This window comes from Coturnix japonica, chromosome 6 (assembly GCF_054131305.1).
Source record: "Coturnix japonica strain WE chromosome 6, WE-NBRP24, whole genome shotgun sequence".
Classification (NCBI taxonomy): Eukaryota; Metazoa; Chordata; class Aves; order Galliformes; family Phasianidae; genus Coturnix; species Coturnix japonica.
Window position 1 is genome coordinate 24,783,762 of NC_140668.1, and position 26,481 is coordinate 24,810,242.

The 26,481-nt window shown below is 38.6% G+C and overlaps 1 protein-coding gene across 1 annotated transcript in view; it reads right to left on the minus strand.

Moving 5' to 3' along the window:
- Positions 1-26,274, minus strand: part of SMPD3 (sphingomyelin phosphodiesterase 3) — a 98,941-nt gene extending 72,667 nt beyond the window's left edge. Inside the window, exon 1 of the mRNA XM_015873543.3 lies at positions 26,025-26,274. The gene's annotated coding sequence lies outside the window, so the exon portion shown is untranslated. The remainder of the gene's footprint in view (positions 1-26,024) is intronic.
- Between the last annotated feature and the right edge of the window lie 207 nt (positions 26,275-26,481).

A 26,481-nucleotide genomic window follows, 5' to 3' on the forward strand; every position in this document is an offset into this window, starting at 1 on the left:
GACCATCAATCTCGCTAAACTCTGTTTATCTGTTCCCTGCCATTTCAGTTCCAAATAAACCAAATGTTATATATGAAAGCTTTAAATTAGACCTTAAGTAGCACGTAAAGGGAAATACATAAACCTCCAATTCCTGAGTGAATTGCTAATGCTGAGTCAGTGATAATTTAAGAAAATCAAAATCAATTCCAGACTTGATTATTCATACTGGAATAGTTGGATGCAGCAGTAGAATGAAAACCAGAAAGCACCAAACAAGAGCAACATATAGACTAGGCTTAAATAAAAACAAAAATCAAACTGAAAGCTTTAGAGGTCTCACATACCACAGAAACAGGAATGAAATGGTGATACCACCTTTCAATTCAGATAGAACACAATCCTTTCTCATACAGCTGCAAATGGCTCTTAATTCCATCCAAAGCAAATACTCTGCTGAACACAGTCATTCCTACAGACACACCCAAGCGACTGTAAAACCTGAATACAAACTCAAGAAGTTACTGCAGTAAAGCACATTTTTCCTCTTTACATAGGACCATGCTAGAAATTAGGAAGAGCTATAGGGGTTGTGCCTATGTAACAAAATAATTCTGTTGGGAATTTAAATTACTGAAAACTTCTTTTTTCCAGTTTTCTAATTCCCAGCTAACTCAACTAAAAACTGCAGGATGAACTGACACATGCTGACATGATGTTACTTCCAAAACATGATCTACATATCACATTACACAACGCTGCTCTGTATCAAATACTCCCAAGGTATGCTAAGATAAAAACCAAGCAAGCAGCCAAAACACACACATAATACAAACAGAAGCACACAAAAGAACAGAACACACCGAGCATTATGGCAGTGTGAAAGAATCACCTTGCATCTGAAGTGGCCCCAAACTTGAACAGCACGTAGATATCATTAAAAGTTAAGTCATGCTCAAAAGTTTTTCCCATAGAAGATATGGCCATAAAGAGAAAAACACAGATCTCAGTATGTGTCCAGCAGTGCTTGTAAAAATATTCTATTCAAGAAAGATTCATTGCTATTGTGGTGCCTGGCACGGAGCCTAATTACTGTGGTGAAAAAGAAAACTGGACGAAAAGTGGCCATGCACGGCTTTAACCCTGTAAGCTCTTTCTGACTCAAGGATCATATTTGCTTTCAGTCACCATCAATTTCTTTGCTTAAGAATATCTAGGATTGCTGAGATGTTACTGAGATATTGTAAGTCAGTATGTTTTATAGTTCAGTATGTTTTAAAAAGTTAAGGCAATAGTTAAATTTAGTTAGTAAATAAACTAGCAAGTCCAAAATTACACCTTTCATGAACTCTATCCCTAAACATCTCCAGTAATTTCATATTCCCTTAAAGTTTCAACTTAAGCAGAATTTAAAGTGGAAACTGCTTTATATTTTAACTCAAGTGAGACACAAAGTAACCTCAGCAAGTTTAATTTTAAACTATATTTTGTTATAGATAAAAGAGAGAAACTCTAAGGTCTCCAATTTCTCTGTCCTTCAGCTCTTACTCTCTGGCCTGAACATGCTGTTAACTCCATTCAAATGACCATCCACTGATTTGAGCATACAATCAGCTCTATAACTTATTACTAAGCCTGTTTAACAGATGGTTCAAACTAAGCACTTAAGTATTTTACCTATTATCGTATGGCAAAGCAATGGATGGAAGAAAATGATCCTGCAAGTGCATCTACAGAATTGAGCACAGCTTTCCAATCTGTCAGCACTGACAGCAGGCAGGTAACCAAGTAAATAAATCTCTGAACTAAAACACAGAACTTTGACAATATTCAGGTAATTTTTTTTTCCTTCAAGTGTAATAGTTAACAAAAGCTACCTATATTTGTTAGAATTTCTGATACAAACTTGAAATATATCATCAGCTTTATTGAAAGGAATTCACCATGGGAGTTGTTGCAGGATATCAGTTTGTACTTGTCTCTTATGCTGATGCATTAACAGCATTTCTGAAATTACAACTGTTCTGTACCCTATCAGCTTTCTGTTTCACTCATTCTGCCAATGAGAAGCAGATACGAGGCTTGTTGGGATGTTTTTCCTGTCAGGCAGTAGAATGGGAAGGCAACAGGCTTCCAGACAGCTCAAGAATGTCTTATGGACAGCATGCCTATCAATTGCAGTTAAGGTTATGACTGTTCTCTAAATCATATTCCTCTATACTGCACAGCAACTAAACTTCATGAAAAGAAATCATCATCTTTCCTGAACAAATTGCACACAGTAGATATTAGAAGCATTACAGGAACTGTAACCTAAAGGTTGGATATGAAAAAATCAGTGATCGATCCATCAAGTTACTCAATAGATGCAGCCTGTGGGGTTTTTTTTGGCATGAAAAATGTCTACAGAAAGTCATGTTCCAGCAGGGCTGCAGAGCAATGCAGAAGCAAAGAGAGTGAAAAAAGATGCTCAGAAAAGTTTGTTTTGCTGTCAAAAATTAATTATTGTATTCTTTTTTGACCGGTAAATATTAGCTATGAATATTAGAAGTCTTTCATGACAATATTTAACTATTTCTGGTCTCGCCTCCTGAGAAAACACCTTTTTTCTTCTTTTCTGTCACAATGACTTAAACACTGAATATTTTTAGCAAATAAAGCATTTTAAGGTTTTACTTCATTTTCAGTTTCTTCCTCTGTTGCAACCCTTTAGAGCAAAGTCTGGCAAAAACTTAAGATTTGCCTTCAGTGTGATGGAGATGTGTCCCCATCCACAAGTTCCATACACAATGAAAGCATAAAGAGGTGAATTTCTCCTTATTTTCAGCTTCCAAGAGCATGGCTTTCCCCCATTGTTAGTTGCTCACTGTAATAGGTTTAATATAGATTGTCTGCATTACTGCTTTGCTCCTGGTGAGCGGTGATGGTAGGCAGCTAATCATCATCTCCTTCCTTCCTATAACCCCTCTGCAATACAAGTTGTTCTTGTCTTTTTCCATCACCCCACTTCCTGCCCTTACACACCTACTGATCTTCTAACATTTCAGAAACAGCTGTAGAATAGGTAGCAGGCTGTTAGCTCTCTTATTGCCTCTCAAGCATAATCAAATATATAATTCCATCTTATAGCTTTAAGAAATCATTACCAGACTGTAAAGGATAAATCAGTGGCTCTGCTTTTGACAACATAAGGAACTGAAGCTGGATTAGAAGCAGACAACAGAACAATTCCAGTGACCATGAGTAGAATTTCTTACCAATTCTTCTCTAAAATTCAGACTGAGATTGTTCTTACTGTCATCAGTTTGAGAGAATAAACAGATGACAGTACATCATTCCTACCCTTAATTGAAAATTAAGAAGGTAAATAGTAATAGAGTAGTCACCTCCTATATCAAACTATGTTTGCATACATTCTTCTGAAATGGAGTTTGGAAAGGGCAAGAACAGGATAGAGCCAAAAATCAAGCAGATGTGGTGCTGCTCTTCACAACTTGCAAGTCACTTCCCAGAAGCAGAATACAAACAACAAACCATCCAACAAACCATCCAAGCAGCTTTAAAAGAGCTGCTGCATTACTACAAGCCAAAGTGTAAAATAAGCTACATACATTACAATTCACTGCACAGATAAGATTTTTCTGTATTGTTTGTGGGTTAAAGAGATAATGAGCACTCTCTGTTCTGGCTGAGTATCATTTTGTAGAAAATAGCAGTGGGGATTTTCCTCATTAACAAGCCATGACAGGGGGAAGAATGAAACTTGAGACAGCTAATTTTTCCAGGACGATCGTGTTCTTCAATTTTGGGTCATTTCAGTTCTATATTAATTACAGAAAGATGGAAGCTTTTCAATCAACCTGCTCCCTCTCTCATTACGTATGTAATTGTAAAAGTTACCTTGCTTTAATAAAACATTAATCTCTGTACTTCTTATTATGAGATCGGACTTGTAGTGATGGATGACCATGTATAAAGGTGCATTCCCACAGCACACTGTAGTTTCACCAATGTGGCATGTGAAACTGCAACAGTCTTTGCTAGATTACAGCTTTTAAACTAGATTGTTAAAGTAGCTTCAGAGGCACGTCAGATACAGAACTACCTGACTTTTATTTGAGCACAGTTAGGTATTACTGAATACTTCTGTACAAATAGATAGCGCTGTAATAATCATCAGCATCACATTAGTATCAGTGGCATGGCATTGCACTGCAGATGTAATGACTTCTCTGTAACTTGAACGCACACATGCAACATGCTTTACAGAATCCTTTCCATTCATTCTATCCAACACAAAACAAGTTTTATCTGTCCTAAAGCTAGGACATTTTAGTAACACTACAGTAATATTAGTTAAAAAAACAGGAAGAGTTTGAAGATCTAAGCATTTATTATTTTTGGGGCTCATGCAAACTGAGTTAAAGGTTAAATTATTTTACCTTGTCAATAATTATCAGATAAAACATACAGCCATACATATTAACTTTGTATGAATTTCTTAAAATTATTCTAGCTTAAAGCAGAGGGAGATCTTTCACCATCACTGGACATTATTCTACACTTCTATCACTATTCCTGGAACAAGTTTAAAAACCACTTGTGGAGAACAGATTCTAATAAATGAACAGCTCGTGTGGTCATTTCTTCTTTGCAAAAGCAAACATGCTTTGCTGAAAGCTATCTACATTCCATGTAGTGCTTTTGGATTCAGGCTATAGAAATCCAAAATCAAGCTTTTAATGTAGACCACACAAACAGAACACGTGCTGGTTATTTGTAACCATCATGCCACAAACGTTTTGGACTTGTGACACGACAGGTACAAGACTTCAAGGACTCAAAACCCATTGGTATATTCAGTATTTTGCACTTCCCATCCTGGTTCAACTCAGCAAAACAGAAGCAACTGTTTGGAAACCACAGTTTTTCTTATTAGTTTTATCAGAAATCACGTCTCCTATAGTTTTTAAGTATAAAACTGCTGTGTCCTCTCTCTCTAGATATTTTGTTTGGTTCTGGTTTGTTTATCGCCTCTAGTACAAGCATTAGAATTAACAATATAGCACCTCAACACACATCAAAGAAGGGGCAAACAGAGCCATTCAGTAACAAAATGCTCCACCTTTAAAATTAAATAATAAACAATCTGCTGGATAAAACCATATATATACATATATATATATTTATTTATTTATTTATTTTTTGCCAGTACCAGAGCTCTTTGATTGCAATGAAGTCACAATGTTACAATGAAGTGTTACACGTTAGTTAATGCAGCCTCTAATAAGTGATTCCTTCTGGAACAAAAATTATGCGAAGAAAATCTGTTCTATGTTTAAGCATACTTGGCACACAAGTACTGCGCTCATCTCTATAAAGTGGGTATTTTTACTTAGATTTATGAAGCTGAAACAAACTGCACACTGAACTGCTTATGTCTTTCCACTGCTTATAAAGGCTGTGCAGATGATTTGCTCAAACATGAGTAGACAATGTGTTTATACTGTAGGTGCATAAAGCCAGTCAAGTTGAGTAACACCATCACTACTCCAAGTGTAACCTCTGTGCTTTCCCTGGCCTTTAAATCTGCTCTGAACTACTCTATTCTGAACCTTCTGACAGAATATCTGTTTCTTTGTCCTTGTCCTCTTGAAGCTACCAGCAGAAAATGTCACTGTACTAATTAATCCATGTCAGTTTTAAAATTTTAACTGTAATTATACTGTAGAAAAGAACTAAAGCTTTAAAGATCAGTTTTATCTTTACAGCGAGTACTAGAAGTCAAGAGTATTCAAAGTTATCACATAGGACAGCACAGGGTCTCACAGAACTCATCTGTGAAATTAAAGCTACACAATGCATATGCTTTCTAATTATACTCTGTACATTGGTAAATTTTCCACAAATAATTCTCCAGCATTTCTAAATTCAGCAGAGAACAAGCTTTCATACAAAGCAAACTTGTGATAACATCAGGGAAGGAACCTAGACCTCTCAATTCCTAAATCTTACATTCAGGCCATTAAATCAGTTCAGTGCTTTCCAGAACCCATTTAAATACAAAAGTCTAAAGTATGTGACTTTCAAACACCTCCCAATTAATTTAACATCATCATTTTTTACACCAAGTATTAAGACTAAGAGAGATCACTCCCGGCAGATACAGGAAGGAGAAAAAAAGATGAGGAGATTAAAAATTTATTTTGCTTTAGTTTGAAAAACAAGAGACTTTCTCATAAGTCTGATTTACAGGAGAAAAAGAAGTGAGAAATTGCAAACAGAGTAGCAGGAGTATGGAGAACCAGCATGTTCTTTCAGTGTGAAATGTTGGTAATGTTTGAGATAAAGCCTGAATAACCAAAACAAACCAACAGAAAAGCACCACACCGACAGTTCTTTCACAAACTGTGCATTATACACAAGTTCTCATTAGCTGGTTATTTGTCTTTAATGCTCTGAAAGCAAAAGGCAGATTTAGAACAGATGTGATTTTGTGATCTCATTTATTTAGAACTTCACATAAAGAAGTCATCAAAATAGTCCAGGGAAGCAACCCAGTCAAGAGGAACTATTTTGGAATCCAGATCTCTGATAAAGAGATTGCATAGAGCAAAACAGATACCCACACACTCAAGTAATTCAGGACTACTTGCTCATCCCTTCAGCTTTCTCCATTTTCAGAACTGCATTAAAACTAGAATTTAGAATATTTTTGGTTTTAAAGCACCAAAGAAGTCTATTTTTTAGCTAGTAAGTAGGTACCGTTTGCTACCAAACACTAGCAAAGTAAGTGCTAACCAAGGTAAGTCAGGTCAGAATCTGCTCTATCTGGAGCTGAAAACATTGTCTGTTTCTAATAGAGGCCAACTATCTCAGGGGAAAAAAAAGAAAAAAAGAAAATCCAAGTACAATATTTAGTAAATACAGACCTCACAGCAGCACTTTCCAATAACAAATGAAAATATCCTCCAGAAAGCAAGTAGTGGTTTTCATTTGAGATCCTCAGCTTCCTGCTGTTGCACGTGCCACAGAATCCCGAGTGACAATGTACAAGTTTATTTCCAATGAAAAACTGTAATGGTAAGAAAATCCAGTATGCAAAATGCATAATGTACAGTGATGCCCTAGAAGTAAAGTTTCTTGTTGTCAGTATTTTCAAGGATCAAAGAAAACAACCCCGCTGTATTTTGCTTAGAGTTACTCAGGCAACATCACTGGAACATACAGACAACACGCCGGAATGATGTCGCCATTTGTACAATAGACTGGATTGCTAAATCTGCCAGTGTTCTGATGGAACACAACAAGCTTTTTATTCGATAATCCAAATAAGTATCTCCTTTCACGTCTTGAATCAATAAAGCTACAGGGATTCACATGGTATTTTCCAAAGGAATACAGCACAAGACTAATGCTAAATACTGCTTCTTCTGATTGTGAATTTCTTTTGAGATTCATTATCACCCTCCTGTTCCTCAGTTAGCATTGTTCTATCTGACAGAAGACATAAAGGCAAATCACTTTCCCTCCAGCTTTCCGCCTGAGCCAACCAAACACAGAAATTCTCAGACTCTTCTAATTTTGAATTCCAGATTTTGAAGTTTACAGAATAATTGTAGCTTTCAAGCACAGAATAACGTTGTCACATAACTCATACCACCACAGAGAAACGTGACTGGTGCTCTAAATACCATTAAGAACAATAAAAAAACCAAGTTCATGTTGTAGGCATATCAGCCTGATTAAAAATGCATATTTTTAATGTTAATGCACATTTCATTATGAAGGAACAATCCTTGAAGGCACCTTACCCTTACCTTCCTATCACAAATAATTTCTCACTAGACCTTTTCTTTTCTCTCACCTTTCTTTCCCAATAGCTTTTCCTTTTCAATAGCACTTCAGAGTCATTCTGATCAGAATTGCATTTCCTCATTCACTAAGCAGCACATGATTTCCATACTGCATATTCAGATGAGTTTGTACTACGCTGAAACCACCACTGCTTTAGTCTTGAGTCTATCCGTACTTGACAGAGGCTAAGCAGGCTACCTACTTTTTTTTGTTTTTATACTGACTTTTTTCAAGCAATAAAACATCCTGAATACTGATGGGAAAACGAAATCCATACACAGGAATCCTGGGAGGACAATGAACAGAGCTCTCACACAAATACTTCCTGTGTAAGTGAATATGGACAAGAACATGTAGAATTCAATACATTATTTCTCAATACAGTAATGAGACAGACATAAAACCTGCTCTAAAATCTCGTCCACCATTAAAATGAGCTGATATTATAGGTCTCTTGCGGATGCCTGGCCTCTGTTTCTAGAAGGGAGCTGATCAAATGTTTCATTTTATTTTTTGGACAGCAGCACAGAATGATGGGACAGTAAATGCAAGAAGCTAATTTTGAACATCATGATAAGCACCATTCAACCACAGTAAAGACTCTATAGATATCACAACGAATGAGAGTGTCAAAAGGATGGATTTAAAATAAATGTGACCTCAAGGGATTTTTGCAGGCAACTTCTAACCACAGGGGAGAGTAAACAAAAGAGGCTTGTTAGAAAGCTTGACAATTAAGCACCTAAGACACTTTGTCTGCTCATTTACAGTTCAGAATTAAAAATAATACTAAGAGACGAGAGAAGTGGCAGAAGAGAACACAACTAAGGAGCTTGTTTTGGAAGTATCTGAACAGGTTCTGCTTTAACTTTATTTGAGATGTGTTGAGAAACCATGCAGGGCAGCTAAATCAATAATCAAGCTAATGACCTTAGTGACAGAGTTCTGCACTGGTATTAACTGCACAAAATTGGATTCAAGATTCATAGAGGAGATTTCTCTCAGAGTCAGGGAGAACTGGAAGTCTGGCACTTGGAAAGCTTTTTTATTGGAGGGCAAGAGAGGTCTGTTCCTAGTTTTGCTCCTGTTCAGCCAAAATACCATGGCAAAATATTATCAGCAACAACAGTTAACTTTCCCATAAAATCCGATGCTTAAGGAAAATAATGCCCTTCCCCCAAATCAAGAGTGACATCTCAAGCTCCATCTCTTTACCCCAGACTCCTCAGGCTTCACAAAAGTTTAGGAGCCACCTAAAAAATAAAGATCTGTAAAGGTCAAGACAAACAAAGCCCCAGAAGGGTACTTTATCATGTAGTGGGATGTCAGGAAAGACAGAGTTGAGCAGGCAGTTTAATCTGGCCCAAGTCTGCAAATAAAAAGCAGACACCTGAGCTGGCAGCAGTTCAAGCTGATGCAGCCCTATGGCGTAGCGCAGCATGGACATGGCAGGACACAACACGGCAGTTTCAGTGCCACAGCACTGGATTAAGGTGACAATCTGTCTCTACAAGCTGTACTTCACCACACCCACCACTAGCTCAGCAGTTCTGTACTGCAGCCTATTGCTCTATATTATGCACCAGCAACCAACCACATTCAGCAGTAACTGCAGACATCTGTTTCCCTTTACCAGGCCCCCACTGCAAACATTTCTGACATCAGCACAGTCTCCATAGCACCTAGAACACTTACGGGATTTTTTTCCAGTTTTAAAGCAAACCAGAGCAGAAAACTGGACAGATTTAAATGCAACATGACATTTAATAATTTAATAAACTACTCCAAACAGCAAGGAGTAACTGAACTATGCACAAGGCTGTTTTTCATATGTTCACAGAAAGCTTAACTCAGCCAATGTGAGCCTGAGCAGCCACCAGAAAGGATCATCTTGCACTTATTCTCTCGTTTCATGATTTCTCTGCTTATCCCTTGGACTGACAGTAGCACCTCAAGCAGCCCTGCACAGGCAGCTAAACCAAGGAACTGATCCTGCTGAAATCTACATGTAGTAACACTGACTTGCACCATCCTAAAACCGAGTATGACCTGAAAATACTATTCTGTGTCAGGGTGCACCACTATAACAAACAACTTCAAAAGGTTTGTGTGAATATTTAGAGATATGGTACTATAAACTGTAGAAAACACTAAGAGGAGACCAGCTATGACTTGCTATTCTGCACGTTGCTAGTTTTCCTATTCACACAGTACAGCATTCCTGCCTCTGTAAAAAATACTTACTCCATATATCTCAAGTTTAAGATGTGATTTCAGAAGAGAAGGTGCAGTTTCTGTCTCTATTTCTGTCACTTCTCTTTGATCTCACTCCTTACTGTATAAAAAGAAGTATTTCCTTCCTTCTCAGGTTTATTCTATCTTCTTAGGCCACCAGTCCTGAAGAATAAAACACACTCAAAGAGAATAAAAATTCTACAAATATAATTTATATGGTCTCTGTCCCCTATTGATAGTTATTATCCCTCTGCTTCCTCTGTTCCTGTTAGTTTACTATGGCACATTCAGTACAGTCGTGCAGTGAAGAAATCTGAAAGCGTGCAGGAATTTCTCTAAAAACAAGTCTAGTGAGATCCTCCAATACTCAGTCCAACAAATTTCTACTCATGCAACAAAAGGATATTTTGGAAAGGCACACAAAGTTAGTGTCTAGTATCTTAAATCTCAGAAGACAGTTACATTGGTTCTGTATCAATGGTAGTAAATATTTGTGATTTCTACAGCAAAAACAGATCATTTGATTTTCAAAACTGAAATAATAAAGCAGAAAAAAAATCACTTCCAAATGTTTGTTTTAATAATGTAACAAGTTATTTTGACAAATGAAATAAACATAATCAACAAACCTCTCGATCTTACTGCATAACACTTGTACTGAACTATTGCAAATGATTCAGGTTGTACACACCTGCATTTGTGACAAGTTCCAGTCTGTAGCCTGGAAGAACAGGTGACAGCACAGTAATTTTTAATACTTTTTGGGAACACCTGCAGAGCAGCCACTTGCAGAAAATGGCCTTTTGATAGATATCAGTGTGGTGTATTTTTCACACACACACATATATATATATTGTTTTGCCTGATTTAAAACTCTTGTGATGATGCTCTGGTTGTGTATCCTTTGTTACTGGGCCACTACTTACCTGCATGCCTATAATTAGAGACTAATAATGCCATAATAGGCTCACAATACCAGTGAGGTGCAAGCTGAATCTGATTCACTATATTAGCCTCAGCAAATTAAATTCATTTGCGAAAAGACATTCAAGGGAAGAGACTACAGATGTGATATACAGCTAAATTATCCCCCCTCCGAAAAGTGTGACAAAGGAAGCTGCATCTCATCAGAAGCACATCAAGAATTCTTTGTCCAAAAGGAATGAGGCTTGTGACCATTGTGAACTTCTCTAGTCTCATGTGATAGACATTTCACAGTTTGGTATATTTTTAGTCTTTGTGGAAAAAGGAGGAATGATTTCTAAAATATTTCCCTTCCCCACCTAATGTATCTACCACCACAACAACTGCATACGTGCCATAAGAAATGAAGTGTAATCGCCTGATAATGCATCTGGGAAAATTGCTTTCAGTGTTCTACAGAGCATGTGCAGGCTATGCATTGCAAGCTACCTCCTTACCATGTAACGTGTTTAACCACTCAACATCACACAGACACAGTCATTTTTAAGGGACCAAAGACAAGTTCCAGATACTGTCTTAATAGACAACTAAATTAATTTTCAATGTAAAGAGACTGTTTAGATATGGAAAATCATCTGATGTGCTGGAACCTGCAACAGTAAGTCAAATGGCTAGCCAGAAGGACATCACAGTTCAATATTATGACTCTGCCAGTAAAAGATGTTGGCCAAATGTATCAAGCTTTCCCATTATAAAACATTACTTTTGTTGGTGATGCAGCTATGTTTTATATAGGGATCAACACTGCTAAATCAAACAGCCTAAATCAAATTCAGCAGGAACTGCACCATTGATTACCAAGAAGGGCAATCAAAGATAAAATGTTTTGCCAGAAGGCAGTACAGCTCTAGAAACACTGGCTGTATCATAAAACTCACAGTATTAATGCTTATGTAAATTTTAATTAAGATATTTAACTCCCGTGCAATCCCAATCACACATTTTTTGCACTCCTCCTTCCACAACAGCCCATGTTTTACACAAAAACATAGACAGAATGGAGGTAGCAAAACAATAAATACACCCTCAATTTCAAGTTTGGTCTGAACATACCAGGCAGAAAACCCTGTCCTGCTTTGTGCAGGGTGTCTGAAATGAACAAAGTCTGTTTGTTTTGCAATTACTGCCCTTAAAGTGTTCTAAGAATGTCATTCTTAGCTATAGGGAGTTGATTTTCAACAGATGAACTTGCTTAGGCGCAAAATTGAACTGTACAAATCTTCACTACAACTCAGCACAGTCAGCACCAACCTCTCTTCAAAATCTGTCCCCAGATATTAGATGCCAGATACTCAAAAACTTGGCTCCGTGCTCTTAAAAATCTGATTTTGTAAATTCAAAACCAATATTGCAGCCACTGAGTTATGGGCACTCCTGGCAGTATTCTGTCAGCGGAGGAGCAAAGCAAGAGGCAGCCTGTACCAGACTGAATAAGCCTTCTTCAAATGATCAAGCTTACTACTGCTGTATTTACTGGCTCTATGTAGGACACTTTAGGTTTTAGCCTGTTTTATTTGCATATTATTCTACCTCCTTCTCAGTTTGTCACTGATGTTATCCCAGCACATTGCTAGTGGCAGCAGATCTAGAGCCAGAACTGAGCTCACAACTGGCCTGAAAGAAAACCACAAATACCCCCCATACTCCTGTAATCAAACCAGGCTGAATCTTTGTAAATGAGTTTAAAAGACACTGGCAGAAAGCATAGTAATAAAATATATTCATACAACTTCTTAAATTATACAATGTTTTGCTAAAGAAAACACAGCCATTTGATAGTTATGTGCATTAGGATGGTATATACTCCACAAGTTACTTCCCAAAATAAATTATTATGCTTTCATACCTTTGAAATTTCATATCAAACATGATATACCAAGGCTCAGGTTCTGCCTTCAGCACAACTTTTGGACCCAAAGGCACTGAAAAAAGTTACTTTGTTATTGGAGTTTCTTTCCTAGTTTCTTTTCCATGCTGAGGATATTTATATGTACAGTAGCAGCTGTTTCAGTTCAAATGTAGAACTGAAATAAGAGTTTTGGCCAATTCATACAACTACTCATTTAAAGTGTTCCCATTAGATCCCTGAACCACCATACAACAGAAGTAGAAGCACTGGACTTATCTGCACGTTGTGATCAGGGCTATTAGAAGTCTCCAACCATCTGTTAAAGAAACTCTTGCCTTTACAAGACATGCTTAACATTTAATGTGTCAGTGTTTCACATTTTACTGCAAGCACCTTTAAACATGCTACATTCTTAACATAACCCTTTTTTTCCTCCAGTTAAAATACAGACTTTTAAAGAGAGAATGTTAATTCTAGCCTATCTAAACATAGGTGATTCTTATGAGACAACAAAAACATCACTGACTTAATGTAAAACCCATCTAATACCCTAGCGTATAATTAAGTAATTCATTAGCAAGTAGCTTCAAGTGGGTGTAATTTAATGTTTCCTTCCTGCACCCTGAGCAAACACAACACAGAATACTTAATCCATTTGATCCCAAGCCCCTAAAAGCCACTGACATGGCAAAATCTCATACAGAGAGATGGAAGAGCTCCAACCCACACCTCAAGAATCATAAAGGCTTATTTCACTTGTAGGTTCACCACCTGCAGAGAAGGGAAGGAATGGTAGATTATGCTTTGTTGATTTTTCAGCAAATTCTCTTGCAAGATATTGCCCCATAAGACTCACTTAGCTTGACAATCAGGAAAGAGATGAGAAAAACGAAGGTTTGGTTACAACTTAAGGGCTCACCTCACCTGAGGAGAAGACAGTCGTAACCCCCGCAGGCTCTGAGGGAACTGTCTCTTTCTGTGAGGTGAGTTTGTTATTCCTACGCTATTTCTTCCTAGTGAAGTTGCTTTAGCCTTGTGAGGTTCTCTAGGTAGAGCGGTTAGGTTTGTCCTGGTGGCTCGAGTGAGGTACTGCAGGCCCCCGCCCATCTGCTCAGCAGGAGGGCTGGCTGTGAGGGCTGGGCCTGCTTGAGCTACAATGTAAGTTGTATGTTACACTGTTCAATGTTATTGTTGTTTGGAGGTATCTAAAGTTGGCTTCTAAAGTAAAATATTCTGGAGGAATACTCTTTGACTTCCTGTATATCTTTCCAGTACTATGTAGCCGGTCTCTTTAAGATCTCTTCAGTTTTTAAACTTGAAAAGAAGTGCATTGGTGTTGGTGTTTTAACTGCTTGTGATTAATAAATCCTGTCACTGAGATAGAGTGAATAATAGGAATGAAATGAAAATGTGTTTTAACTTTGGGTGTATCTATAGACAGAAAGTGAGGGCTGTTGTTGTTTGGGTGTGGTTTTGGAGGGGGTGAGGGGGGGGGGAGGAGGTCAATATGACCTAATTATTGACCTGCTTGTTTCCACTCTGTGGAAGAGGCTTCCCATTGATATTCTGATTTTCAGACAGTATGTTTCCATGTAAAGCTTGTACTCCCTGCTCTTTGAAGTGGTTTTAGTTGTAGATTTTATAGTCCTACTGGTGATGACTTTTGCAGTGTGTTTTTTCCTCTGGCCTCCCAACAGATTCATTAGCTTTATCAGTTGCACTGGCTTATTTTTATGCTTGTTAGTAGTTTGTTTAAATCTGTTTTCTGTGCCTCAAAGTCTGGGATGGGTAACTTGGTAATTCTGTTGGCTTTCTGCATTAATGTGTGATCTATTATGTTTTGGAGCCATCACATACTGTTATTTAATTAGGTTGCCTAGCCTGCATATTAAAAACAATCTTTCTGCATCTTGGGAAGTAATTGAATTTTCTGAATACCAAAAAGATAATCTTATTCTGTAATAAATTTGATGGGATTTTGAATATTCTATTTGTCCATGGCAGAGCTGTTGCTCTTCTGCAATAGTGGTTAAAATCTCAGCAAAACTTGAAGAATCTGGTAAGAGCTGTCTTAAATGGTGTGCTGTTCTGTAACTATATGGCTTAAATGCCCTTAGTGTTAAGCAGTATAAATGCATGTAATGGAAACAGCACGTAGCAAAGTTGTATCTGTAGTAATACAGTTTGAGATTCATAAACACCTTTATAGAGTTTGAAAGAAAGATGGGTTTTTTTCCCTTGTTATCAATAATTGACAGTGATAACGGGCTGGAAAAGTACTTAATAAAAAGTTAATGGGCTAATCAGTATAAATAATTGTATTTATTTTCTTAGATGCCCATGCATCTCTATTTGAACTGGCACTTCTTATGAAGATATCAAGTGCTAATAAAATTTGTATCTCTTTTCCTAAGGCACCCCCCTTTGTATTGCAAAACTGTAAAATTCCCAAACTTGTTCTCCCCACAACTGCTATCCCCGTGCATTTAAATTGCTCTACTTTGAAGGATGTTTATGGGCAGGTATTTCTAAGCAAGTCTCAAGATGCAAGTCTTACATGTACCTGGAATTTACTCACAGCTGGGAGAAACACTAGGTTTGTTCAAACTATTTTCTTCCTAGTAGAGAGATTTTAAATCTGGCTTCTTCACACTTTTTAGCATTTGACATGGTTATTTTGAGTGAATAATGAGCTATCTCTTTGCAAATTAATTTCAGATGATAGATCTATCCAGTGCTTATGAGCATTTCAGCACTTGCTTTTCAAACCACTTATGTTTTTGAACTTCTTGCTGCTGTTTCTCAGGTAATGCTTGACCTTTTAATCACTCCTTTGTCTCTTTGCTTCTGTGCGTTGCTGAACTGCCAAGCTTGGGGTCTAATGCACTGCCTGTAGTTCAGCACATCATCCACAGTTCTGCAGAACTGTTGAAATCACATGATTCCTCTCACTTCACTTACATATTTGGCAGTAGTTCCTTTATGGGTATAGCTGTTTTTCCTCCCTACTAGTGAATGTTCTAGCTCTGGCAGTGTCAGTTCCTTCACCAGCCATCTGTCTCCCTGGCTCAGCTCCCTTTCTTAGAGTAGATGCAAGTCCTACTGAGTACAGCATCAGCTGTTAATTCTTTATTCAGAAGGTTTTAAAACAGCAGCTGCTGCACACATCCTGTATTTCAATTTTCTTCTCACTGATTATCGCTTTATGGTTGCTGTCTTCAGCCTCCACCTTGCTCCAGGTTATTTGCAGCTTTCTTGTCTATTGCGTCAGTTCTCTTCCTGAAATCTTACGTTAATTTTCTTCACTTTGACAACGTAGATTGACTCTGAGTTTTGTCTGCAATGTGCATGTCAGAATGCAGGTACAGTCTAGTCCACTTCTGGTTGTTGTTTTACAGCAACTGCATTCTTTTAAAACATTGAAAGAAGCATCTAAACACTGTCAGATAAATATTACACAAGTCAGGTTATAGCTCCTGAAAACAGAAGGTTAATGTCGTAGTTAGTGCCAAGAATTAGGAAAACAATTTTTCTTCAGCAGTGACTGTTACATATAAGACAGGTTGTCTTGTAGCTCAGAGACTGACATATTGCTAAGCAATCCAGCAGGATACGTTTAAATAAAACGTCTTATTTGCTTGTAAGCTACTCAGGTTTGGATACAAAGCTGACTTGTGAAACACCAAGTACATAGTATCCTGACTTACTAAAATAGCAGTTACTTTATGTTTACTATACCTATGTCATAACTTGCCAAGAGCTAAAGTTCATCCGGGTGGTGTCTAGAGCATTATAAACCATCATTTGGCATTAGCACAATTTTCAAAGGTAGAAATGAACTGCTCAACAATTTCAGTAAAGATAGAGGCTTATCAGATTTCATTAATGAGTGTCGATAAGCCTTTCTTAGACTCTCTGTTCGTTTCCTGGACAAATTCAAATATTGTTTATTGCTAATGCCAATTAGTCAGCCAAGCATCTGTAGCTGGCAGCTGTCCTCATGAAGGAGGCCTCAGGAGATTAAAACTGCTGGGAAGCTGATTTGCATATTAGATGTTCAAGTTTGTCATCTTCTAAGGGTCTTTCATACATGTTGGTTGTTTCTCTAATGGTAAAGAAAAACTAAGTGTGCTTACAAGAGTAATAATTAGTAAGCTGGATTTTATTTCTCCCTGTACTCATGATCTCTAGGGTAGGCTTAGATGTGTCATGTAGTCCCTCAGCAGAGGTATTATCTATAGAAGTTTGCTTCTGAACTAAACCACTGTAGCTAAAACAGCTTGTATACTATTGTGGTGTTGCACTAATAGAGGTATGTTCACAATAGATTAGTCAGTTCTGCATCGGGGAACTGAAGCTGCTGTATGTTATTGCTAACGGGGCTTGTGGTGGTTGAATAATTCCGGTAGTGTAGAAAAGCTTGTAGCCTTATTAAAAGCTGTGTGTTTTTGTCTTTCTGGCATTGCCAGGTTGGTCTTGTGCCGTCTTGGAGAAAGTGACAAATAATTAAAGAGGACGAGGGCATGGAAAGCAGTAAGGGTGTAAATGAATTTCTAGTCTGTCATCTCTCAGGCAAGTTAACTTCCTGCCCCCAGGGTATGACTTTCATATTCGAAGTGGCACAGTGATAGTTGTTCTGTCTGTAAAAGCTGGTTGCAGAGTGCCATTAAAAGAGGCTTTCAAGTGTGGCCATGAGAATATGTTCAAGGATGACTATGAGACAGAAGAAGTTAAGATGCCCAATAGCTTGCTCTTGTGAGTTGGCAGCAAATAAACTTCTCTCGAGTGAAGCTGCAGCTACTGCATTCTAAAAAGAGCAAGTAGTCAAAGCAAAGAAAACTAGATTGTTTTTCTTCTTCCTTACTGGTTTCTGCTCTCCAGCCTTGGTTCAAACTGAGCGTTGTCTTATTAGAATTAAGATATATTGTTAAATGAAGACTGTGCACTGTGTTCATCTGCTGAGCTGAAAACCAGTGCATGTGAACAATCCAATGTTCAACACAGTACAAGTGCAGAGTTATTTTGAAGATCGGACAAAATCAACTTGCATGCTACACTATGGAGAAGTTAGTTGCTACTTAGTAATGCAGAAATTAAAAGAAATCTTGAGGGGAAAAAACAAATAGGCATGATAAGATTTCAAATGTCTGGGCTTTTAGTAATTTCTTACCAAAAAAATGCCTGCCAACAAACTGGTCAACTTGAATCAATATAGGTAAATTAACAAAAACATGGAGAAGAACTTTTTTGCTTGAACTGATTAAAATCTTTCCATCGTGGAAAATACAGAAACTCTGGCTTTATTGTGTTTTTTAATTTAAGTTTTATTAGAATACAGTATAAAAACTATCCAATAAATTACTTCTAGTTGCCAAGACATGAAGTGCTCTTTTGCAGTGTCCTAAAATAATAGGCTCTACAGAATGTTTCTATTAATCTTTTTCACACACAAGCAAGGCAAGTTGTTCCAGCTGCCTAAAATGGGTTCGGTAAGAAGTTAGCTCAGGTAACTTTTAACATCTTGATCAAATGAACTCTGCAATAGAACTTCTGTTCAGACATGAAGACTGTATAGGTGAGTTCTGAATGAGGAGACCTGGAACTGGGCCCCACAGCATTGTCAGAAGTAGCTCTTCAGAGGCAGATTATGGAATCAGAACTGTAATCTCTGTTTGACAGAGTTAATGTGCAGTCTTTTCAGGGATGAAGCTGTCTACTGGTCCTTCCATCTGTCAGGATTTTCCAGGCTTCTCTTAGAAATAAATGCATGGATTTTTAAATGGGGCTGCATAGAAGAGAGCTTTCTTTGTGGCTATGTTATATAGCTCCCCTTTAAAGAGTTGTCTGTCCAATAAGTGCTTAGTAAAGTCAGAAGGCAGTTGCACTAATTGCTGAGGAGATGGGTCAGGCATCCTGGTACTAGCTGCTGCTTGGCCACTACAGGATTTCATGGATTTCTAGCCCACTTTCCAACACAGCTTTGTGAATATTTGAGTGATTAGAGTAAAGTGACTATTTATCAACTCTTTTAACAAAGAAGAGGTTAAATCAAGTTATTCACTTAAAGTGAATACTTCCCTTGAAGCACAGTGTGGACAGTAATGAACAAAGTTACAGATTATTTCAGCACAGGATTTGATTCTCTGTCATTTTTTTTTTTTAAGAGTTGGGTTTCTCGGTAACCTCATAGAATAGAACTGGTTACAATGTTTGGAAGCAGTTCTGAGTCTGAGAAGTCTAAGTTTTCTTTAAAGGCCTTAGAAAAAACAGTTAAATAAAGGATTGGTTCAAATGTGTAACCCTCCAATAGTTCCATCATGGGAACAGTTTCCTGTGACTTAGTCTAATTCTGCAGGCCTGTAAAAATGAGATTAAAGCTACCTAGATTGCTGTGAATGCATGGCCAAAACAAGTTCCAGCTAGATATGGGAATGTATATATTGTTATGTAGATATGTGATAGGATAGGAAATACAAGAATCTGTGTTGATAAAGAATGATTTCTGAGGAATGGAATTTGAGTAGATAGAAAAGGTTGTATGAAGAGTGGTTTAAACATTACAAATATTTGTCATAAGTGAAAAGCAAAGTTTTCTTCTAATATGTCCAAATATACTTCAGCCTTTGGATTTTAATGCAACGTTTAGCTGTAGGATATTTGGTTAATATGTGGTTTACTGTGTGAAAAGCATATTATTGCTTGTGTCCTAAGGATATTGTATTATGTAAATGTGGAAAAATGCAAATCATAAGTGAAAAGAATAGTTAATGTTCAAGTAATAACTTCTAAAGGATTGCACTGTTGTGTAAGCAACTGGAATAACACTGTGCTGGAAAATTTGTGTAAATACAGATGTGTACATAAATTCACTGTTTTATAATGCTTAGTTTCTAATATAACACTGAATCTTGGTGGCTGGCTCTTTAACAGTAGTACTGGATAGTGGTTGTGAATGGTAGTGCCCAAGCCACAGTTCAGGTGTATGTTGGTGAGACCTTGCGTGTGCTGCCTTTTGCCATCAGGCTTTTATTAATGGCTAGCGAGGTGAAAGACTGATCAGTCAGGACAAAAATGGCTTCCTGTGGTGAAACAGTATGTTCCTTTCAAAGAGGTAGAAGCCTCTATATAGAATAGAATAGAAGGCTATTCATCTTCCAGCTTTAATAGAATGTGTATTATGAGCACTTTCCAGAAGGTATACTCTAAAGATCATGAAATACTGGGGACTTTCTTGGCCTCAATTGGTGTTATGTTTCAGTCTATAGAAATGGCTGAAATGGGAAGTTCAGACAATGAACAAAATGTAGATTTCGAACACAGGTCAAATGTCAGTTAATTAAGGAACTTAAGTTGTGATTAGAGTTTGGATGTATGCTGCTAAACATTTACCCTGTCACTAGTTCAAGCATGAAAACATATTCACCAACTGCTAGCTGTTCTTCACTTTAGATTGCAATGCTTTTTTTCTGCCTCTAAAACATAAACCTTGCATGTTGTAGTACTCTGGTAATTGTATCTTGATCAGAAATCTATTTCATTGTTAGCTTGGGGTTTCTGGATCCAGGTGAAATTAGCATTAAAGGAATAGGTAGACTTCTTTCTAAAATAGAAAATAACAACAGTAAAGAACTTAACCACTCTTTCTTGGAAGTTTCCTTGGCAGATAAGTTTAATGAATCCTATTTGGCTTTTTAGATGATCTACTAAAATCTAACCTAAAAATCTTTGTTTTAAAAAAAAGGCAGTTTTATGTCTATTTATTAAAAACAAACAAAAAACACCTCATATTATTGAGTGTCTGTGTCATAAGTGGACAAAATATTGTTCTAGTTAGTGTTAGTGGAAGGAATTATTATTAATATATACAGATCAACCATAATGTACGTTCCCTATAAATGAGTTAATGGTAAGGAGGAAATGGGAGCAGGGGTCCAGGAATGCAGTGGGATTCATGGCTCTCACTTCGCCTCTTTTATTTGACACCAATGTAAGGCTCCATGCTTAACCCCTGGGCCAGCTGAGGGCCTGTGCTGTTGTCTGGAGTGGATTAAATCTAGTAATAATGAGTGACTAGTTAGGCTTGAAGTGTCTCGCCCTGTGTGACACACCAAGCTAATGGTGTGACTGAAAATGTACCTGGACATTGAGTTTGCTGCCTGCGCAGTGAGCCATGCTGTCTCTCCAGGATGACAGCATTGACCATTCTTGTCTGTGGCCAGGTGGATAATAATTGAAGTGGCAGGGAAGACTTGCATAACTCATGGATTCAATTGTTATTTGAAAGTCTAAGGATTAATTGTCTTGTTTTTGCAACATGGTAATGCTGAGTTAATTGAAAATACTAGAGGGTAAAAATGATTAATTTTTTTTGCTAGTAATTCAGGCTATTTTGATGCAGGTTGTATATGAGTACCATTCTTAAAATCACCTCTCTGGTGAGGTGCAAAGTAAGGCATATGACCTAACAGGCTGGTTAGAGCTCTGCTGCTCTCAAGTGTTGTGGGTTTTTTTGTTTGTTTGTTTTTAATTAAATGTTGCTATACTCCATCTGAGTAGTCTTTCATTTTCTGCCCTGGATGTAATGTGCTGCTATGATTGAATCAAGAAAGATTTTTTGATTCCTTCATGGATGTGTGGAGAATTCAGTGTTGGAGAGTGAGATGTTGATGTGTCTATATTGCATATGAAGGGGTGGCATAGTGAGAAGCCGTGGTCCATCTTCACTCTGGACTACACAGGATCTTTAGTCCCTGTAATTTAACTCCATATTTACACTGGGTTCTGTTTTATACATCTCCTTATCTTTAGTCCTACACTGTAACTTGTCTCTTACATCTTTCTTTTATTCTCGTTAATTTTGGCCTTTAATTTCTGAACCTCTCAAGTGTTATCCAAGCACCTCTCCTCCTCATTTCCACATAGACTTTAGTTCTCCTCTAGCACTTGATTTTTCTCTCACTCCTCTGTGATAAAAATTTGAAGCAGCATTGAAATAGGCCTTCTTCCTATCAATGGCTGAAAACCAATGAATCAATAAAACGGTTCTAAAATGCAAAGTTTGGAAGCGAACCTCAACAAGTATGAAGAAAACATAAAGGTGCTTGTAATGAAATATTAGCAGCACGATATTCCTTTTCCCAAGGGTAAAGAAGGGAAATCAAATGTTTAGAAATAATTGAGGAACAGATGGAATCCTGCAATGCTATCTCTTCTCCCTCAGTCAGTTTATAAATACACTCAAAGCTTGTATAGTTTCAAGTGACAGATATGGTTTGTCACTTTGGAGGTTATTTTTGCTATTGTTAATAACAAAATAGGTTGTGCTTGAGTTACAGTAGTTGACAGAAGTCAAGTACCATGGAAAAAAAATACTTGCATAAATCTGAGAACTGAGATAAATGTAGCATCTTATGATTAAACTACTAAATAAGAATAATGGAATATTTTTTTCTATTTTATGCATTCCAGTAGTAGAAGTAGTTGGGAGGGGAGGGAGCAGGGGTGGGAAGCTTAACTTCTTGGTAGCCTCAGGCAGATCTTGGAATGGAGTAGAAACCGGGAGGATGATAGAATTGGGTTTTTGTGTGTAATTCTAGTCCAGTCACATCCTCTATGCTATCTGTAGAACAGCTGGTGAGTGAAGAGTGAAACCTCTGAAGTTCTGTTTCACCTGAAGGCAGTAGGCCTGCAGCCAGGGTGAATAATCATCATACAGACAGGAGCAGCAGGCATGGTGCCCAGGCATCCATTCCCACTGAGAAGGCTGGGGTCAGCTCACACACAAATGCTTTCTTTGAGTTCTTTAAATATACTCGCCAAGCCTTAGATTTGTAGCAAGATAATTGACGATATGAAGTTTCTCAGTCTCCCTCACCTTTGCTGAGATCTTCTATAACCACAAAGTTAGCTACTTCTACTTTGACTTAAGGGGATGTTTGCTGGTTGCTTTATTGAGGTCTGACAGCATTCTGAATGATATTACAGTAAAAGCTGAGTGACCCTGGCAGTACTTGCATGACTAAGTCAGGAATCGCTGAGATCTGGTGACCTCCCAATGGATAAATACAAACTTATGTGCAGGCTTTGCCCTTTGTGCTGTCTTTGTTTTCCTACCCCCACCCCAAGTACTTAAAACTAAACTCAGTGGAACTTAAGAAAATGTTGTACTTGGTGCAGTTCTCCATGGATACCATTCCCAAACCAGAAGCATCTTTGCACAAATTCTTGTCAGCATTATATTGTCAGCTCAGATTATAGACTTTCCCTCTGTGCAAGAACTTCACAGTCCAACTGTGTCCTAATGTTCAGTCTCACAGATTTGGTTGTACTTAATGGCAAGCATTGCTAGAATGAAAGCAGCAAACTGGGTGAAGTTAATGCACCATCTCAGCCACAAAGCAGGGAACAAAAGAGCATGCTAAATTTTTGTTTATAGTAACACAGAGTACCTCGGTTCTCTTTTGTATAGGTATGTCTCTTTCCTCCCTCATGCAGTTAGCAGTAAAGAAACACTAGTTTGCTTTCCATTGGCTCATGTTGATTTTTAACTTAAACATTTTCATACCGATTTTGCTTACAGAGATTTTGATGTTGAAAACAAAACTTGCAACATTGTTGCATAATGTGATTGTAGCAAACATTTTTTGTTTAAGACTTTCTGAAAAATGGACTGATACTTAAGTGTAATAGAAATATTTCCATGACTTCAGCAGCTCACTACAGAAGATAACGTAAACGTTTCCATGAGGAGCTTGCAACTGGAGATTTTCTGCACTGTGCTTTGTGCATGATAACTGGGCAGGAAAAGCCAGTGGATTCTAAATCAGGAAAATATATATTGCCTGAGCTGGCATGCAAGCAAATAACATGTTCTACTTGTAATAGGCTTTAGTATATGCAATGTTGGGGTAATAGAAGTGTCCTTTTAAAAATATTTTAAGAGTAGATCATTGGCTTAACGAGGCTAGGATAGCTCGCTTGTAATAAGCACAAAGAAGCTTTATCTTTGTCCTAACTGACCAGTTAAAAATATCCTTGTGGCAACACGCAGATTCTCAGTTTATGAATTATGGCAATATAGGGGTGTGGTCAGAGCATGTTGTTCAGCCCTTCTGGTATTTCAGTAGCTCCTCAAGGGTTGTTTCAGGCAACAGCAACTAAAATGTCTAGAGTGCAGTTCTGGTATTAAGCCTCTTTCATTCCTGCCCCAAAAGAAAATCTATTTTAAGGTTTAACAGTGCCCTTTAATTTCAAAGCTAACTGCTACTTTGAGGCGTGCAGGCTGGGTTAGGCTGTGTGTGCTCTGGATAGCACTGCTGAATAGAGCTAGGTCTGTAAAGATCAAAATGGTTGACTTGTCACTCCATAGTAATTGTTCATGGTAGAAGAAAATCAATAACTTAAGTCACACATAACTGATCACATGCTCTGAGGCTTCTGTGGTACTGAGACTAAAAGCCAGAGGTGGGGAGGAGCTGTGTCAGGAAATCATTTTCATTTGGCCGGGGGAAGCCTGCCTTGCAGTCAGAAGCACAGATTGATTTTTAATTTTACAGCAATATGTTACTGTAATTGTTAACTTGATACTTAAAAGGCTACTTTTGAGAACCTGATGTTATGCCCTGCATATACAGTGTTCTTACTGTAGGGGGTTTTTTGGATAATGCAAGGACTGTGAGATGGTGCCCAATCTGTTCAACTCTTATTATAATAAAGCAGTTAAACTGCTGCCTAGATAACAAAAAACAAATGCATTCTCCTCTACTGGAAACAAATTGCATTCCCAGATCTTAAAATTATGATTTAAAAGAAAGAAGAAAAGAAAAATGAGAAGTGTTAAGTTTCTGAGTACATTAGACAGTCCTTAATGGCATGACAACTAATGTGAGTCTCATCAACTTGCTTTTAAATACCCACCTTACTGAACCCAGCAATTGCCTGATGGCATCCTTCTGGTTTAATACATGATACGGCAATGTGGGGAGCACGGGTTGCCTACATCATATTCTTTCTTAATACAGTGAATAATTACTTTACTCTTTGCATTCTGGTTATCTTAAAGGAAGCTTTCTCTAACCCGTGGTTTAGTTTTCTGGTTTCCTATTGAAATCAGCACAGAACCTATTGCAGTTCCTGCTCTGTCTGCATGCGTTGTCCCCAGTTAAAGTTGCTTCTTATGTTCTACACACAAACAAAGTGCTGAGTTTCCCTTTTGCCAGCCTGCCCCTTCCCATGCCACTCTGAAATGAAGTAAATCTATATTACCAGTGCAACAGAAAATACAGCTACAGTCCTGTTCTGAGGTAAAATATGCATTCTTTTGATAGCTAAGGAATACTCACCAATGCATTGACAACAGGCTACTCCACATGCACAAAGTTAAGAACACTTCCTGCTTGATTGTGCACGTTTAATGTTCTCGCCCCATTCCCTACCTCATCACTCAGCACTAAGAAGAAGCCTGAAGCATCGTGCATAGCAGCTCCATGCTTGGCTGCAAATGACTTCATTTAAGATGTAATTTTTTTTTTTTGCTCATATATAGTGGAATTTTTTCCTCTATTTTCTGACACTTCTTTACAGGATTGCTACATATGTTGGTCCGCCTCTGACCTTCTGCTGCACGCCCCAGCTCCTCAGTGTGGCTAATAATCCATGTAGAAATATGCAGGCAATCATTGCTGTGCACAATCTATACCAGCACTACGTACAGCTAAGGAGGATATTCAAGGAAACCATTTTGCAGGCTTGACTGTAGCTCTACCTGTATGACAGATGCTGCATTTATTTTCCTTTTCGGTGCTGAGCTGTGAGAATACGAGCACGGTGCTAACAGTAGATTAATCGAGTTAGTTCTTTTCATACATATAGCTATGCACAGATATTTGCAGTAAGAAGCCTTTTATCTCTCCTCCGTTCCCCACCTCCCGGAAATTAAAGCAACGAAACTACTTATAAAGCATATGCACTGCACCGCTTTGTTCCTCGCGGTCCCCTCGCGGTGCACGCTGCAGTTCGCCTTCCCACCGGCCTCGACCGGGCAGCATCCCCGCGGGCACAGAGGCGTGGGGCCGCGGATGCAATGCGGATGGGTGGGGAAGGGGTGTGGGGGGGGCTTTACCTGCCGTGTCCCCCCGCGGAACCAGAGTCGCCTGGATCTGCCGCATCCGCGCCGGGGCGCGGCGCTCAGAGTGCCCGGAGCGGGCTGCTGAGCGCTGGAGCCATCACCGTGCCGGGGAGCGGTGAGAACGGAGAGCGGTGAGAACGGAGAGCGGTGAGAACGGAGAGCGGTGAGAACGGAGAGCGGTGAGAACAGAGAGCCGCCGGAGCCTCCGTGAGCCGGGGGGAGACTCAGCACCTGGGTGCTGAACAGCTCCACGGAGCAGCCACAGGCGGGGCCGTCCCCTCGCTCCCCGCCCCTGGGAGCGGGATGGCCGCGCCGCCCCAACACCCCCTCGCCCGGCTGCGGCCGCCCCGCCCAGCGCCCGCCGACGGCGGGGACCCGGCCCGAGGGCGGAGAACGAGCACAAGGGCGGGAGTGGCCGCGCTTCCCAGGCGGCCCCGCGCTGCGAGAGGCG